The sequence below is a fragment of the Eleginops maclovinus genome, chromosome 4, assembly GCF_036324505.1.
Source record: "Eleginops maclovinus isolate JMC-PN-2008 ecotype Puerto Natales chromosome 4, JC_Emac_rtc_rv5, whole genome shotgun sequence".
Taxonomy (NCBI): domain Eukaryota; kingdom Metazoa; phylum Chordata; class Actinopteri; order Perciformes; family Eleginopidae; genus Eleginops; species Eleginops maclovinus.
This window is the reverse complement of record NC_086352.1, coordinates 22,118,996-22,137,001: the sequence shown is the minus strand read 5'-3', so window position 1 is coordinate 22,137,001 and position 18,006 is coordinate 22,118,996. Positions and strand designations below refer to the sequence as shown.

At 38.8% G+C, this 18,006-nt stretch overlaps 1 protein-coding gene across 14 annotated transcripts in view; it reads left to right on the top strand.

Annotated features, from left to right (window-relative positions):
- The first annotated feature begins 10,820 nt into the window (after window positions 1–10,820).
- The window catches only part of baz2ba (bromodomain adjacent to zinc finger domain, 2Ba), a 64,486-nt gene continuing 57,300 nt past the window's right edge, over window positions 10,821–18,006 (top strand). For 9 of the 14 annotated variants that reach the window (XM_063881136.1, XM_063881135.1, XM_063881133.1 and 6 more), the window contains exon 1: window positions 10,822–11,029. The gene's annotated coding sequence lies outside the window, so the exon portion shown is untranslated. Of the gene's footprint in view, window positions 11,030–18,006 lie in introns of all 14 variants that reach the window. The other 5 variants (XM_063881139.1, XM_063881138.1, XM_063881137.1 and 2 more) reach the window with 1 other exon arrangement.

Genomic DNA, 18,006 nt, shown 5'->3' with positions numbered 1-18,006 from the left:
TATCAGATTCCTTGTGCTGGTTAACTGTTTTGAATGCTGTTGGCATTGTTGATAATGTAATCCCAAAAGGGAAATTGTTCTTCTGTTGATTTTTTTAGGTTAGGTTTGGTTTTCTTTCTTGTTAATTAATTTATTTTGTTTTATTTATTTATTTGAAATTGCAAGGTTTTTATTTGCTATAACTCAATATTTTTCTCTGTTACCTGCACATTACCACAAATACTTAGGGCTTTAAAATAGTTTTTATAGGGTTAAGAGTGGGACACACGGGGTGTTAACGGATAAAAGAAGGGTGGTTACATTATGTTAAAGCTGGTAACCTGAAGATTAATTTGATATGCTGTGACGTTTTTCAGATCATATATCTGTAGTTGTGTTCTAGGTGCATATTCAAAGTTAAGTTAATAAGGCCTTTTAACATTATGATTGACGTATATGATCACCATCCCCATACTTTTTAATGTTTCATGAGTTGTTGCAGTAATTCACAGGTTTGGTGCATGCAGGAATATTCACATACATGTTTTATAATAGTGAAAAGATAACATATTTATGCTGCATGCAAAAAACAGCATGGCTTTCGCCCCTGACTGCATGAGATTAGCATTATATAGACATGTCTGTAAGGAGGAGGCTTGTGGATATCCATCCAACCCATTATTATTGAGGGGGGAGGTCAATGGATCCCTTTGAGAGTGGCCATACCAGCTTTTGACTCCCCAGAAATTAGCAAGACTATGGATCACTATTTAGTCTTCTTCACAACAAGTTAACATGACATGCTTAACTTATATATTTGGTACAAATTTATTCCTTAGTTCTACTAGTTTAGCTTGTGGTTAGACAAAGAAATTGGTTAACATCATTTTAGGAGTTTAAATCCAGGTTCAGTTTGAATAAGAACAATCAGCTCTCAAATTGTATTAGTGGTATTTGTTAATGTTGCTGTTGATGATAATGATAATCTAGGTCCATTTGTAACAAATGCATATATTATTGACATACAGACACTGCTGTCCAGGGCTGACGTCATTATGAAAGCTAGAGAAAGCTTACTACCACTAAGGGGAGCTGTAGCTCATACTTTCCACCTCCACATTCCTAGAAGAGGCAATTGAGCTGCATTGTTATTTGCTTGCCAAAACTTGATGTTTGTTTAGTCAGGGAGGCAATTAAAGCCAATTTCAACAGGTTTAATTAGATTGATTTGAATAATTGTTTTAGAAAGGCCTTGTAGATCCCGTCATCACAGTAAATCCTGGATTAGCAGCTTTCATTTGATTTGCATACTTAACTCACATCTAATTTTGTAGACATTGGGAAGCAGTGATCAAAGATAATCCCTAACATATACTCTTTTTATATTTGTTTGCAGATATTATAGGTGTGTTTGTGTGTTTTCACTGAGTAAAATTAATTTACCATCTAAAACTGTAACCAATGAAGTCATGTTACGTGTGTAAGGGCTCAGAAAGGTCAGTTTGGAGCGAAGACGGAGCATTGTTCCACAGCAGATGCATAACACTGTGAAGGTCAACAAGACACTCATCCTGCTTGCTAAAGCGTAGCACTTAAAACGCCTAGTGATCCATTATTAGTCACATGTATACAACAGTGAACAGTGATCAAACCAAGTGTAAATCTAGCCAAGGCTAACAGAACAAGAGGTGAAGGAGAAACTGAGAGTGAAAAGGATAAATATAGGAGGTTGGTGCTGCAGATTAATTACTGACAAAAAGGACGCACGACCTAGACAAATGAGGAAGTGCAAGGTCTGGTGAGTTGGGGAGGAGGATGCTCAAACCAATTGCGGGTCTCTAGGCCAATGCCACTGCCCCCCCTTTCTTTCTTTAGACACATGATTCTGTTGAAGAGCAACTACAAGCTCTCCTCCCCCAGTGCTGCTGATAGGATGATAATGGAGCATTCCTCAGAGCCGTTTCTCATTCATGCTAGCTGTGTCAAGGGAGGAACATGCTTTTTTTCCACTGGGGGCAGCTAACTCTTGCAGCTAAGATCAAGGGCTTGTAACCTGAGGTTTGCAGACAATGACCTCCTCTTACTTGAATCCTCGTGTTTATGTGGTGTGGATATGAGATGCCTATCTACCTGCCTCTTTGAGCGGTTTATTGCAGCTGTACAGGACGGTGGAAAATCTAATTTTACTGATGCACAGAGCTTTGAAAAAGCATTGTTATTACAAATGGGTGGTGACTTTTCTTACAAGTTTGGACCCCTGAAAACATACAATTTTACATCATTTCACAACAACAATAAGGACATGGAGAAGTTTATTTTTACTCTCTCATGAAATTGACTTTAACTTGGGCCTTAAGACACAGAATAACAACAAGAATGTCTGGATTTGTCCAGGGCTGTGTAATCACAAAGGAATGTCCTGAGACATTTCTTGCTTTTCCTCTGCAAGACCCCTCTTTTCCCACGGCTCGTCCAGGTCTTGAGAATCTGTTTCCTCTTTCTGCCTCTTTTCTCACTCCCTTCCTCCCCTCTCTCCCGCTCTCTGTTTGTGAAGACACATGAATACCACAAAGGGTGGTTTATAGCAGAACTACAATACAAGCCCAGTGTCTTCAAGAGCACAAAGAGTAACAGTCTATGCCTTCTGAAAAACCTCTAAGAAGTAACATCCAGGATAAGGTTGTGGGTTATTTCCAGCGTAAAGAAGATTCATGGAAACAAACATGCAACACAGCAGAGTTGAGTGAGCTCACTAAGCACATATTGTAAGTTGTTGTCCTGTGGGAAATTCCTATGCTGTATTTTAGAAACTGTCTCTCAAAGAGCTGATTTTTTAAATAAAGTTTTTAAAACTTCAGAATAAATGTGGCAAAAAATGTGTGTTGTGTGGACTTCAGTTGTATGCTTACAGAACAATATCTTTGTTAGTGATGATCTCTTGGCAACCTGGGGATAGGCAGACAATGTATTTATAATGAGGAAGGCTTTGCCCACTTGAGGATGGTGTTAGCCTGTATTCAGTGTGTATGGGCCTGCTTCAAACACAGGACTGCAGACATACATCTGGACAGATCAGCAACAATGGTGAAAAAAGCAAGACCACATGTGTTAACACTTTAGGTCACATGTTTGAGGGGCACCATCTAAGATGCTTGTGAGCTATTTGCAGACATTTTTCTTTCGCCATAGGTTTCCTATCAGTGGAAATGTTTTCTTACATGTGTTGTATTCAAAACAAGAAATTCCACACCATTTTGGGAAGTGACGAGGCCTTTTTTTTCAATCAGTAACTTTTTAGCAGAACAATGTTGACCCAACACAACCATTAAAAAGCATTTCATAGGATTCAAAGAACATTTGTTGGTCCTAATGTTCCCCAGACACAAAGTGACATCTGCCTCCCTCCCTGCATGCCTGCTGCTCTTTGTTCTGAAGAGCACTGAGGGGAGAGCACATTGAAGGCAGAGATGATGTCACCATTGTGATCATTACTGTGCTGTGTGGTGCCCTATTTTTGACCAGGCGTCACTGAAGGCAGGCCAAAATGTCTGCCTGCACACTGCGAGGAGAAACCGTGGCCTGCCAGTATTAATTAACACGAGGTCTGTTTTTATCAGTACTAAAACCGTCTTAAGACCACCCCCTCAGGCCCACCTAAGTCTCTGTTCAGATGCTCTGCACCAAACGGATCATAGCATTCTGACAACTGTTTGTGGCTGTGTTCTTAACTACACTATCCTGAGTGGTATTTTGTTTAATTGATTAAGCTCGCAGTAAAATACTTAATATACTCAATATTTACATTATATCTGCATACTTTGGTCGATCAGGGGCCTCTCTATAGATACATACATGTGTTTCCTGCTTAACTTAAAACCTTAATGCTTTATTTAATATTCATATATTAATCACTAGTCCTGCCCAGCCATATTAACACTCCGGTTCATTGTGAACTGGGTCTGTTGAATAATTAATTTTGACAATCAAATATATTAATGAACACAGTTAAGTATTAACTGGAGAAAAAAAGTGCACAGTCACACAAATATAAATACAATGATTTATAATGAATGATTAGAAAATATTTGTTTCAGGGATTAGGGGTTGATTTAGTTCATTCTACTAACAGGGATCCTTATAACTCAATTGGCATATAAAGAATTGACTGAAGAAATCATTGGAAGTTAGAACATTATTTCAAACCAAACCTGCATTCAATTGCTTAAAGATAATGTTCTGCTTAGCACCACCATACTTAAAGGGTTAATGTATTATTCATAATGAAACTTTTTTACATGCAGGTGTGACAGGCTGAATAACAGATCTCCTTGTTGCTTTACAGTGTGAACAAAAGTGTTAATTTCACACATGCCCACATAAAGTACTTGCTCCCATGAGGATGTTGAGAGATTACAGGTTAATAGATCACCAAAGACACACTCCCTAATTTTGGTATAGTGACCTACAACACCTTTTCAATTCTCAAAATTCCTCCCAGCTCACTGTTGATGTTTTGAGTTTTAAATATATACAGTGAGCTGAAGGGGAAGCCGGGGATTTGAGTGTGCTGTTGGGCGCCATAAGGAGGTTTATCTTTAAACACAAAGTTTTAGTTTTTTGGATGAAGCACTCTAAAACACTCAGCAATCAGGCTTGGAGGCAAATGTCAGCTCATGATGCAGATAAAGCAAGCTGTTATTACTCTGAGGGATTAAAGATTGTCTCACACAGAAATTGCCAAAAAATCTTTGAACACTCTGGCCTAAAATGTTTACAAAAATAATTCAAGAAGGTCTGTTTGATCTGCTGTAGATTAAAAGCAAAAAACAACAAATGTAATGTTTCCGTATAGATTTAGGTAATTCTTAACAGAATAACATCACACACAATATAAATCATGAATATTTAACTCAGCTTTTTGTTTTCCTTGTCATGTTATTCAAAATTTTAACTAATGTTGGGAATTGATGGGGAAGGTTGTTCACATAGATTAATTTATCTCATACTTTGTATATCAAACAATATATGTTTGGCACTGTGATCTTCAATAAAATATTGCTTATCAGCCCACGTTATGTATGTGGACATTTTATCTGCAGGGGGGGCTTTTTTTCACGCATTATCTAATAGCTTTTAGGCTTTATAAACAGTTCAAACACAATCATATAATAAATAATTATGAAAGCTTGTTCAATAGATGGAATTTTGATAGCCTTGAAGTACCCATCCGAAAATAGCTCATTTCATATGCCATTTTCTCCATATTTAAATGAGGCTTTAGGGTCTATAATTAGACCATAGGTAGCATTTTGAAACAATGTATTGGCATCATTTACTTTGGGTTGGTTTTGTTGTGCTCTCTGCTTTTATTTATATGTAGATAAGGTAAAAACAAATATGGAATCAACATGATGGACCAACTAAAGTCTAATTATCCTTACAAACGCACATACTGTATATTCACTGAAATGTTTTACCCACATCAAAATACACAGTTACTTCGTTTTAGGTAAAATCGGCTTCATATGTGGTCATGTGTGGGTGTTGGAACCACTCATGTTCCAGGCAGCTCTTACAATCATTTAGGCATGAAATGCATGTCAAATCAGACTAGTAATTATTTCAATTTTGTTGAACAGCCAGAGTATGAATGTTTGTGAAAACAATGGTGATGGTACATTATCTTGACATGTGTTCAGAATATAGTTGAACAGAAATAATTTCGGAGAATAAAAAACATGTATAGGTGTTTCCCTACTCTTCTTGTACCAAAATTCATCAGATCTTAAATTTCTCTTATCCTATCACACAAACACTTATTCACATAAAGGATTCCTGATTCTCGTATTTCCATTTTTTTGTATTTCTTCTGCTTCAACAAGCAAGAATAAAATAAGATGACAAATTTGATACATTTCATTCCTCGTGACAATTCATTGCTTTATTCACTAAACAAGGAACTGATTCATTTCAACATCTTAGAAAATAATCTTTGAAAGCAGTTGGTATTTCAATGAAAATACAAAATTCTGAATGTTGTTGGGTTTTAAGTTTCAATTAAGCTCAGAATAAGTCTTTATTCCCCCTAAAACTGTTCAGTGTCTTTTTTTTTCTTTTCGTATCAAATGTTTCACTTTGTAAAGTTGTTGCATAATTTAGGCTCAAGTCCCATCATTAAAGCTGCCAAATTCTTATTCACCTGAGCTTGCTGCATCCTAAAAAAAATCTGTGTTCACACTAAACGATGGTGGTGTAACACAAGGCACGGCTAATTGGAGATTAGTTACGAGTTCCTCTTTCAGCACACTGCTGTGTAAATAACAGTATTCCTTTTCCATGCTTTGATCCTAATTTTCAGGGAACTCTCTGCCAAATCAAACTCGTCAAAGTAACTGCTTCAAGAGAAGAATAAGGCTTTCCTAGAGAAACTGAACACTGTTTAAATCTCTGATGACTGATTTGGCCAACAATGATGTCTGTCAATACGAGCTGAGAGCCTACGGATTAGCATTTCAGTGGAATCCTATAAAAGGTAGCTTACCTTTGCATTACAAATCACTAGTGGGTGACTTAATAGAAGTACGTGTGGTCTCCATGGAATTACAATAATGTTTCTTATTTTCCAGGTAATGACCATGCATTATTCAAGTTATGTGAGTGTATTTGTTTATAATAGACCATTTCAACTTTGCTGTAATGAAAAACAAAACAAAATGATTGGTGTTACAACTGCACTACAGTAACAACTAACATCATGCTTTCTGTGTGGGTCAGATAAGAGGGAAGGAACCACTCAGTAAGAAAGAAAAAGTATAAAACTGTCACTTATCTATCAAAGTATACTACAAAAATCCCCTCAACGTCACCTATCTCTACTCCTAGTATCTCTAAAATACTAGGTTGATACCCTAAACTAAACCCCTCAGTTATGAGCATATTTAGCTGTAGGAAAATCTGCTGACATTTTGTGTGCTGTTGTACACACTGACGTGACTAAAGATGTGTTTTTATTTGATTCAAGGTCATTTGGTTTTTGCTCAGGTTGGGCTGACATTTGCTTGTGATCTAATTCTTAATGGAGAGATGCATGACTGTGGGGCTAGGACTTGATTCTCCGCTTTCCTGGCACAAATGACTCCTCATTCCCAGAAAAGGAACATACTAATGCTCTCTCTCTATCGCTCACACTCTGACAACATGTGCACCCAGGCTGCATATCCTCATTGAATGACCGTGTGAATGTACCTCATCAACGAATGAGTCACTATACTACTCTGCTATTATGATGATTTCTCCCTTCTGTGTATTACATCATGCAATGGAGGGTTCTGCATGGTTACATTCACCAAAATAAACACTAATTTCGACTGTGCCGGATTTTATACTAGTCAGAAAACATTGTTTGGTCGATCCTCTAGTTATTTTTTATCTATTTAATGTCGTATGCATTTATGAAAAGTAAAATGTTAGATTTTAGGATTGGTAAACACAAGTGTGCCGCAAAAACACTTGTAACATCACTTACCCTGCTTCCTTTAGATGTCTCTGGGGTTAAAGTTCAATGAATAATGCATTTTTCACTGTCACATTGATTCCCATATGCCATTAGGTGTAGGTCGGCTTTCAGAATAACTGTGAAAGGGTCTACACACTCAAAGCCATTACATTTATTGCAAACCTTTTTCAGTTAGCAGATAGTAGGACCAATCAATAACAGCGGTTATCTGGCATAAATGCTGAATTTTACGTACGCGAGAATATGAGCACTACTTGAGGCACACCGATATTCTACATATAGCAGCTGCAAATTGGTCCCTTGTGCTTTAATCACACAGGCAGTTCAAATCATTGACTTTGCAAATCATTACATCTCACAAGGCATTGTGTTGAAGACTACTGATGTATGGAAAGGATGTTATGAACAGAAGATATCACATGGATGGGAATAATAATTACAATCCAGCTGCTAGTTCTTACATTATTCTAAAACAAAAGATTAAATTAAACTCAAATATTATAGCAGTTTATGATGTTAGAGGCAGAGAAGTACAATAGCGCTTGACTCATTCTACACAGCAGAACATTGCCTTGATTTAATTTATTTTGTGTTTATTTAATAGTTATTATGTAGGACACAACAATAAGTGAGGCCTAATTCAATTGCATAAAAAGACATCCTTAGGCCACTTTTCTTGTGTGTGAACACTATTTTAAGCTCCACTTATGGTGTTCAAATTAAACATCTCAGGGTTGCTGGAAGCTTCTTGTGTTAATGGAATCCCACATAGCGGAGTGTGCGGGGAGAGAGCAGATGAATCTGTATTCCCTGAATGTGTCTGGGCAAAAATCAATAAATGCAAGCACAGCTACTCGCTTCTGACGGCTGTCCCTGTCTTTGCATGGTGGACTAATAGAAAAATAATAATTAAATCCAAATCACCACATTAATTTGTTTTCCATCAGTCTCAGGAGAGATCTTTTTTTCCCTGTTTCTTTAGTGGCTCATTATACTTTCTAATCAAGACAAAAAAAGTCCCTCTTTTAGACAGACATGCTGTCTCCCTTCCCCCTTCACTTCCCTGTGGTGTGCTTTCTCGCATTGCAGTCATTGTGCTGGCACTTATTATGTTACAAATGACCGAGGTACGGCAGGCATTCTCAGTGTGCATGCAAAGAGGGCCCACCCTTCTATGCTCCTAGTTCCTTCTCCTAATGACGATGCTCAGAGTGCCCCCCGACGCCGCCCCATGCAGCCCTCTCCCCCATTCCCGCCCCCATGTGCTCTCTTTAATGAAGATTCTCCAATGCAATTAAAAATCCTTGCTTCTTGCTGCTACTGTATGACAAACGGAACCACTGTCATTCCTCATGGCCTGTCATTCCTGCTACAAGAGGCGGAGGAGATGGAGAAATACACCAGGGTGCCAGTGGCTAGAGAGACAGATAGAGAGGATTGTGTGTGTGTGTGTGTGTGTGTGTGTGTGTGTGTGTGTGTGTGTGTGTGTGTGTGTGTGTGTGTGTGTGTGTGTTTGACGAAAAGCAAAACCCCCCATCTCAACAGGTAATGGAAAGGGGCAGAGAAGAAAATCAATGACCACAGAACATGGAGAGCAAGCTTATAAAATGGCTTTAACTGCACATCCTAAACTGAATAAGGGGTTCTGTGTCCATCCTCCAAACTCGGGTGATCATGAATGTTTTATCAGACCTACACCCCACCACCACCTTTTGATTTTTTCTCTCTGTTTTTACATAAAAATTATTTCTGAGTAACATTATTGCAATACTTGCAATAGCATCAAAAACGTCAGGGTGACACTTTTGGATGTTGTGACGCTCCAGCAGGGAAAAAGCAAGAGTGAGAAGAATAAAAAAACAAAACAAATATATTTGGTAAGTAATTTATAATGTTTATGAAGCATTAATATGAATGTGCCTGTAAACCAACACTCCATCACGCAGCTAACAATGAGTTCATTGTTTGCATGTGATTTATTGGGTGTCTATAAACTAACAGCGGACAGTTTGTTAATTCAGTATAATACCTGTTAAAATGGAAACTACCAGGGGTGGTGTGACATGTAGAGAGACACACACCAGTTGGCTCTGGCTCTCTGACCCATCCTCATCAGGGTGGGGCATATAAGAACAGTTGCCCACTCCATCTGCAAAAAAAAAAAAAAACTCCCCACCACCCCACCCCACCCCCTTGTTGTTTTCCAGTTGACTGAAATAATCTTCCCCCGTCTGGAAACCTAGTCTGGGTCAGAGGGCCTGCGTTCAGCCTGTTGCTTATTGTGTGTTCAGAAGAGGAGGTAAAGCATACAATTAGGCACAGATGGCTGTCTTTGCCAGGCAATGTATTGATCCTATCCGGAGGAAGATCTGTCCCATTTCTGTTTTTGTTTGGCAATTGCCTTCTAATTTAGAGTCTGTGTGAAATACATTTGTATTTGTCTGATCATGTATACCCTTCTGATGGATGATCATTTGGTCAGTTAATAGAGAGACACAATTTAGGGATCTAAAGACAAACAACATCACTGTAACTATAGATAAATGATAGATGGATAGATGGATAAATAAAGTTACATCCTAATTGAGCATTTAACTAATTCAATAAATAATAACCATACATATATTTGCATTTATGTGGATAAGACCATTTTACAACCAGTCTTTTTAATTTATGTTTAATTAATAATTAATGGTGATTCCACCTTAGTCCATCATCGCCAGAGCCTTCAGTTTCTCTTATACCAATTTTATCTGAATATAAGATATCAATCAATCATCAACTTTTTTGTAGATTGATTAAGTGAGCCTAATTTAAAAGGCAAAATGCCAAATAAAGTCTGGTACCAGGTTTCACTTATAATGAACGCATGTTTATTCATAAAGCACATCCTAAATCCATAAAAAAACGAAATCAAATAATGTTGTCTGATAATAAATTCAGACCATAATCGACATCAAAATGATTTATCAAACTAATCAAAGTCATATAAAAGTTATGTCTTATAGAGAAGAAAACCTAAATTAATGTTATTTTTTAATGGCTATTTATTTAGTATGTTATTCGTTTACACTAGTGGCCGATAATCACCATCTGTATGGGTTAAGCCGCCACTATCTAACATAAATAAAGTTACCGTGAGATCACTGCCAGAGCTGTGTGTGCTTAATGACAACATCGCGTTTAAAGTAATAACGGACAATAACAGTATCCTCTTTGCTTACTACGGCCGCTGCACAAATAATAAGTTTTCTTTGTGTGGCAGTAGTGAGCTGACGTCAGGTCGGTTCCTTGAAGTGGAGCTGAATAAACCTTGAGAAGAGTCTCCTTCAATCTGCTGTTAGTAACTAACACACACACTCACACACCGAGACTCAATTACTGCCCAATTCCCTTCTTTATCATTCGTCCCCGACCTCTCTTTCATAACCAAAACCGACCAAGGAAAAAAAGAGGCGAGAAGAAGACCGAGCCGAAGTGTTAGTTGAACTAAACCCCACGTTGGAAATAAGTAAAGTGTCGAAACTAAAAAAGGTAAGTGTTTTATTTCTCTGACGCTGTTTTCCCCCTCATCACAGAACAAGCGATGAGCTGCGTAGATCTGGCTTCGGTTCTACTTTCTTGGCTACTTCTTTTTCAGCTTGTGTAAACTGCTTTTAAGATTGTCTTTCGCTGTAATTGATGTAGTCGGTGTAGTAGATAGTGGTACGTTTAGTGAAATATGTAAAGTTAGTTTTGCCTTTAATATAAAAACGAAGTGTTTTTCTCCCTTCCTCTTTTGAGTGGTGACCTGATAGTGGGAATCGTCTTTGTGTCCCTCTGCTTCTCTCTCGCACCGTTCACTTAGGCTATTTTATAACTTGTTTAATGGTTGAGAAATTAAACTTTTTAAAGGGGGTTTCGTGGTGGTGTCTGTTTTGCTTTTATAAACCGTGTGATAGTCGGTTTTAGCTCCGTTTTTGATGCTGGATGTTCCGTAACCGACAACGTTAAAGGGGTAACTGCCGCTGGTCCTCGCTGCAAGTCCGTTAAAGCCTATCCAGTTTAACAGTCCCTCGACGCGAAAATAAAACAATTATCAACAAATACATAAATATCCCATTCGTTTCGGATTAACTTGGACGTGTATTATTCATTTCGTATTCCACAGCGGGTCAGAGTTTTTTAGCTTTTCGTGTAGCTGGTGTAATCTTCGGGCAGCCTGCCTCGGAGCTGCTATCACGGTCGCTTCCTCAAACCGAGAGGCATGCAGCTAGCAGCGGCTTGGCCGAGTTGTTGAAATTTATCCCTTTGTGTATATTACAATATCCTCCATTTTTTCTGCCCCTTCCAAAACAACAAGCCTCTCGCCATCTTGGTTATTTTAAATTCGTCCCCCAAGCACTCCTACCTCCCCCCTACACTAACTATCTCTCACACACAGGCTACTTTAAAAGGAAATGGATCCACGTTTTTTTGTGGCAAGTTTAACCAAAGTTTGAGAGTTGTTAAGAAAAATGAGCAAGAGGATCTCGTCCTGTTTGTGATTTTCTCGAAAGAAAATGACGGTGGTTAATAGATTGTCAGCAATTATTTGAAGACTCTTTTTTTTTTTTATCTTAACGAGGGGCCAGTTTGTGTTGTGGTCGAGACGTTTGTTAAAACAAATACAAAGTGACGTAATGTTTTGTCAGGACTGTTTGTTTGGAAAGACAGGTGGACATGGTGTTAGCCTACAATCTCAATCACAAAAGTGCAAATGCAAAATGTAAGCTTATTTGTTTTTAAATGTTATTCAAAAGTTTACTCAGTACTGCTTTCTGTGTATCTTTTCAACTGAACATGAATGAATGAAGGAAGAAAGAAGGAAGGAAGGAAGGAGGAGGGAGAGAAGGAAGGAAGGAAGGATATTTAATACCAAGAATCCTATTAAGGGGAGAACAAAATGAAATGTAACTGGATGTAACTGCCAAATAACAAGTGATTAGAAGTCCTTTGAATTGAAGGTTGTTTGAAATAATTATGTGATTAAAAAGGTATTTATTGGCCTGTAAACAAACCTTTATTGGTGTAGTCGTATGGTGTTTTGTGGCTACTCAGAGTTGAATTGATGAAAGACTGATATCTTTTTCAGATTGACACGTATAACATAACACGTGCACACTCACACATGCATCTCTTGTCATTTCACAAACATGCACTGTTTGAATTACCCCTGACTTAGTGATAATAATACTTTTTTTGCAGCAGTTTAGAAATCTGACGGACTCTTGTAAAATGGTGACCTTATTTATTTCTGTCATCCATCTTACACAAAGGTGTCATTTTAGCTTGGGCATTTGGTTTTTCCCTCACAGATAAAACTTGAGCTCACTTTCTTCCCCCATGTCCTGTGAGCAGTTTAAAAAGAGGAGGGGAAAGGAAAACAAACCGAACAAATGCTTTGAAATGGAAAATCTGATCATTTCACCTCCCACCTCTTTTGTTTGCCCGTTTATTGCTGCAAAGCTGGAGTGCAGAGGAGCAGATGTTTAGCCAAACATGAAGGCGCGGTGCCTCTGTCCTTATGGGGATGGCTCTCCCTCCTCTCACTGCTGATGCATCGACATGACAGCTGCTTGATTTCATGGAGCTGCTAAGAAGCCATTAGTGGTATCAGTGAATTGAAACGGAACATTGTCTCGCAGTTTTCCACCACTAACTATTTGTTGTTGGTGGCGTTTTGTCCAGATTAGTTTGAAAATATGTCTTCGTGTGTGTGTGTGTGTGTGTGTGTGTGTGTTTCAGTGTGCACTTGCTGCAGCTAAACATACCAGCCCACAAGAAGTGCAAATATATTTGTGCAGTGTGTTTTCCCATAATTTGCAAAAGTGAAGAAAGGGAAACAAATATGTCAGAGATTGTTTGCCATGTTGGTTTGAAAGGAAAGCACACTGTGCTACCTCAAGCACACTCAAATCAGAGATGTCTCTTCTTTCCAGGCCAAGAAAAAAAAATAAAAAAATCAACTCTCCGGTGGAGTTTTCATCTCTATCCCTCTCTTTGCTTCTCTTTTTCTCTCGCTCGCAAATTGGAACTGTTGTTTTTTAAGAGATAAAGGAGGACTTCTGCTTGACTTGAACATTCAGGAATTAAGGATAGACATAGTTAAGCCCTATTTGCATGTCTACCAAAGTCACAGCAAACGGTTGCTATTGACTAAGCTGATTAGGTGAAATTAGGTTCACGAGCTCTGTGTCTGGGGGTGCTGAATCTGACAGAACTTGGACAGCTTTTGAGAAGACAATCCCATGTGCACACATGGCTGTATTCTCTGTAATCCTTTACTATTGAATATGAGGATATCTTTTTCTTTTCTTTGGAGGAAACCCATAGTTTGTTCTTTTGAAAATGAACTGAAGTGAGATTTATTAGGTGTGCATGATATATTGATCAATTCATTCGTATGAGGCAACACTCCTGTGTTCTTTCTTGTAATGGAAGTGTGCATACAAGTGAATAAGTGTACATTCTAATGTATTTCTGCCACAACATACTATTTCTTTTGGGACATCGCTCACCTGTTCTGAAAATGAATAATGATACAGAAAAATATACCAAAAGGGTTCTCATCCTTTTTGAATTGTTTCAGAAATGTGGCTATTAATTCATCATCGAGCAGTGTCTTGAGTCGTTCGCTTTAGTAAGGATGACACTCGTTTTACACTTCAATACTTTGATTTGGAAATGTCATGGTTGTATCAGTATTAGCTAGATTAACATAGAAATGATAATTTATTCAAAATATTATAAAACTTTCAATATTGCACATATCTAACACTGAGTTTGTTGATGTTAAACTATCACTGACTTGAGCGAGGTAGGCACTAGGCATGACAGATAAAGTTGTTGATGACAGACTATACCTTTTGCGTTACCATTCTTGTGCAAACTTATTTGACTAAGATACTTTTTAAGTCGGGTTATTACTCTTACCCTAAATATTTCTTGCCATTGTTATCAGTATTTTATATTTAGACAGAGATTCATTAGGCCCGAAAACAATCTTTGATAATAATGGCCATCTGGGAGGCCTGTCAAATCTCTGCATGTGAGCGCTGACACGGAGCTGTGAAATTTAGAGAGGAAGTAGAGGTCTGCTCTGTGTTAAACAAACCATTCAAGAACTAATGCTAGACAGACTCCTGATCATATTTTCTCATCCCTCGCCATCGCTCGCAGAAAACTATAATGACAAATCAAATAATGTACCAAGAAACGGAGGACTTTAAAAAGATGTTTTTGGAAGTAATCCGATAAGGGCTAATGGTTCTTTGAGAAGAAGATGCGTTTTAGGGACATCCCTAAAAGCTTCTAGGCCTGAGATTAATAATGCCTCTGATTGTTACAGATCAAACTGGTGCTGCTGTGTCTGTCTTGGCCTGCTGTCCTGTGCCTGCATGTTACAATACTCACATATTGATACGTGTTTACATGGCCTCGCAGGTTAATGTCCTCTCAGCTGGGAGGTTGGTTAGCTCTCAGATGATCTACCTAACCTTATGTTACCTTGCTATTTTGGTAACACTGCAGGTTCACAGGCTGTCCTGATAATCACCAGGGTACACAATAATTGTCTAAAGTGCATGCAGTGACAGCTACTTTTAATGTCATCCTTCTCAAGTACTCTGGCTTTATTTGAGCCGAAATGTCTGCCTGTGCCTGTATAATGAGAAATGCATCTACATTTTGAAAGCCAGGGTAATGAGATAGGGCACATATGCCTCCTGTTGTAGGAACAAATGAACAATCTCAACTGTTAATTAAGTCTAAACAAATCAACAGCCGCTTTAGTTGTCTCTACATTTTTGTGTGGATTACATATGGTGGATTAATTACCAAACAATAAGCAGTGTAAAGTGCAAGTGGGTCACCCCGCGTTGACTTTCAGGAGAAAGAAGACAGAGCAGCCAAATTTGGGAGGGAAAGGCGATAAGCTGCTTCTTTGCTGTTCGTCCCCTGGGCCTCTATTTATCATTCAATGTGAGAATTTCCTTGATGAAAGTCAAGGTTGTTTGTGCTCGCTCTGTCTCGTTTGGATGCCTGTTTTTCCACCAGCAAGGTGAAAAGGTTGATTTTACCCTCCAAAGAGACGCCTTGTTTGGAGGGTCCAGGCTAGTTTCTTTTAATGAAGTCTCAAAAGGTCCTGATGATTTTTCCATTTCAAGGCTGTTTGTTTTCCACATAAATGAGCAGGCTGAAATACAGATGTACTTCTTGTTTTGTGGAGCCATAGAACAGCTTGTATACAAGTCCTTATAATTCACTGTTTGTGTCCATCACATATTCATTCGGTAAAGACACAGCAAAGAAGGTTATGACTTCATATGAGCTGAAAGGATCCATTTAATGTGTTCTTTATAAGAGTGACAAGAAACAACGCATATGGCAACATTATGAATGCATTTCCTCCCTGGGAAAGAAATCACAGTCGTTTTTATTTGGCTTCATGAAACAGAGACATTCAGGGTATTTTAACAAACCTGAAATAGGCTGTGTTGATGCAATGAAAACTAGATGAATAACTAAGAAAGAAAAAAAGCATTTTTCTCCCTGTCTTGTTGAGGAGCCCATCATTTTGTTTCAGCAGAAACTTGATTATGGAAATGTCAACCTGGTCTGGGAAACCTGCTATTTAGTGTGATGTTTACCACACCTTGACATTCTCAATCTGTAGCAGGGGCCCTGTATTTACACTTTTCTCGACAATTCACCCATGCTGGGTGCGCTCAGATGGGAAAAGGATACTGGGAATGGAAAAGAAATAGGAAGAAGGTTTGGATGTGGGAATGGGAATGATATTGCTTTCTCTATTGGTGTGCCTCCAGGGTCAGTGCAGGGGCTCTTGATGATACTATAGAATAGCTTGTAGCAAGCAGGGGAGCTGTGAGCCTCGGTGGATGTGTCGACGCACGTAGGCATTTCTACACACACACCCTTGCTGTCAGAACACAAGCATTTACGCATAAGGACAGGACACACACACACACACACATACACACAAATGCATGAGATTGTGCCTCGACAGCCCCCACTTATTGATCTTCTTCCGCATTTAAAATCTGGTCACTGCTGCCACAAAGGCTTTTTATTTTAGCTGCGCTGGCAAAGCCTGCTCCAAGCTAAGCCAGAATTTAAAATATTTAACTCCTACAGAACGGCAGGAAAAATGACAAGGATAGAGAAAACTAAAAGAAAAGCAGTTTTGAGCTCTACGTAGCTTTATGTGTATTTGTTCAGATTCATGTCTTATGTCAGCCTCCTTGGTTCAATCAGCTCTCATTCACTCACATAGGTAAGTGCAATACCATTTGGAGTGGAAATCTGCTTAGACAGCCCATTTTCCTATGTGAACTTTTTATCTTGGGTGTCCTTTATTTATCTCCAAAGAAAGGTACAATAAAGAAACAAGGATCCAATCAAATTGAAACTGAACTCAGATAGTGACCTACATGGCCTCACCTTGTTAGCAGCACAGGCTGAAATGCTAGCAGTCATCGGATTAGTTATCTTTGGACCTAGGACAAGCTGCTGTTTTTAGAATTTTAAGGTTAAAAGTGGATACTTATGTGTGAAGAGGCGACTCGATAATGTGTAATCCACAGAAGCCTTATGGCACGCAGTCCTTATGTGTTTACCGTCTCTTTTTAAATAGTATGTTTTTTTCTGTCTGTTCTCACTGGACACAAAACAAGGTTTAAAAACATTTATTACACCTCTCACAAAGTGTTCAGTTAGTTGGTGAAGACTAAGCGCTCTGACTTTCCTGTTCACACTACATTTAGAAATAATTTGTCTTGAAAAGGTCACAGCACATTTCAGCCATTTCAAAAGGCTCTGAATATTAGCGAACATTTATGTTGCATTAACTTCAAAAACATCACCAGGCAGGCAAACCACAAGGGCTTCCTGAGCTAGTTGAACCTGCTGCTGCTGCTGTTGTTGTTTTTCTCTTGTCCAGCTATGAAAGCCGGCCCCGCTCGCTCTTTTGGCATTGTCTCGCTTTCTCCCTCTCTGTCTGTCTCTCTCACACTCGGTCTGTCTCTCGTTCTCTTTCGCTTGTGCTCTCTCTTACTGAACGATGACACTGAGAGACAGCTGTAACGTGAGACGCCTCTCGATCCTGGCAGGGGCTTCGAAAGCCGAGGCAGAAGGGAGGGAGAGGGCCTTTATCTGAGACTGGGGGCACTGACCTCCCTCATTCCCCTTCTCTTTTTCTCCTCCTTTCTCTCCCTGTCTCTATGTCTGCAAGCATATCCTATCCTCCCCCCACCAGCAGAAGCCAAGACTGCACTCTTAAAAAAGTGTAATGTGGAAACACTGTCCCCCCATAGCAAAAAACCTGGTGAATGAACTGTTTTGTTGCAGCTGTTCAAACACCATTTAGAGCGCATGTTGCTTTTAAATATCAACCATCTCCTTATTTTTGCTTAAACTCATGTTATGTTGTCAAGGATTCACAGAATATAGTGAGTGATAATTAGGTGACATAT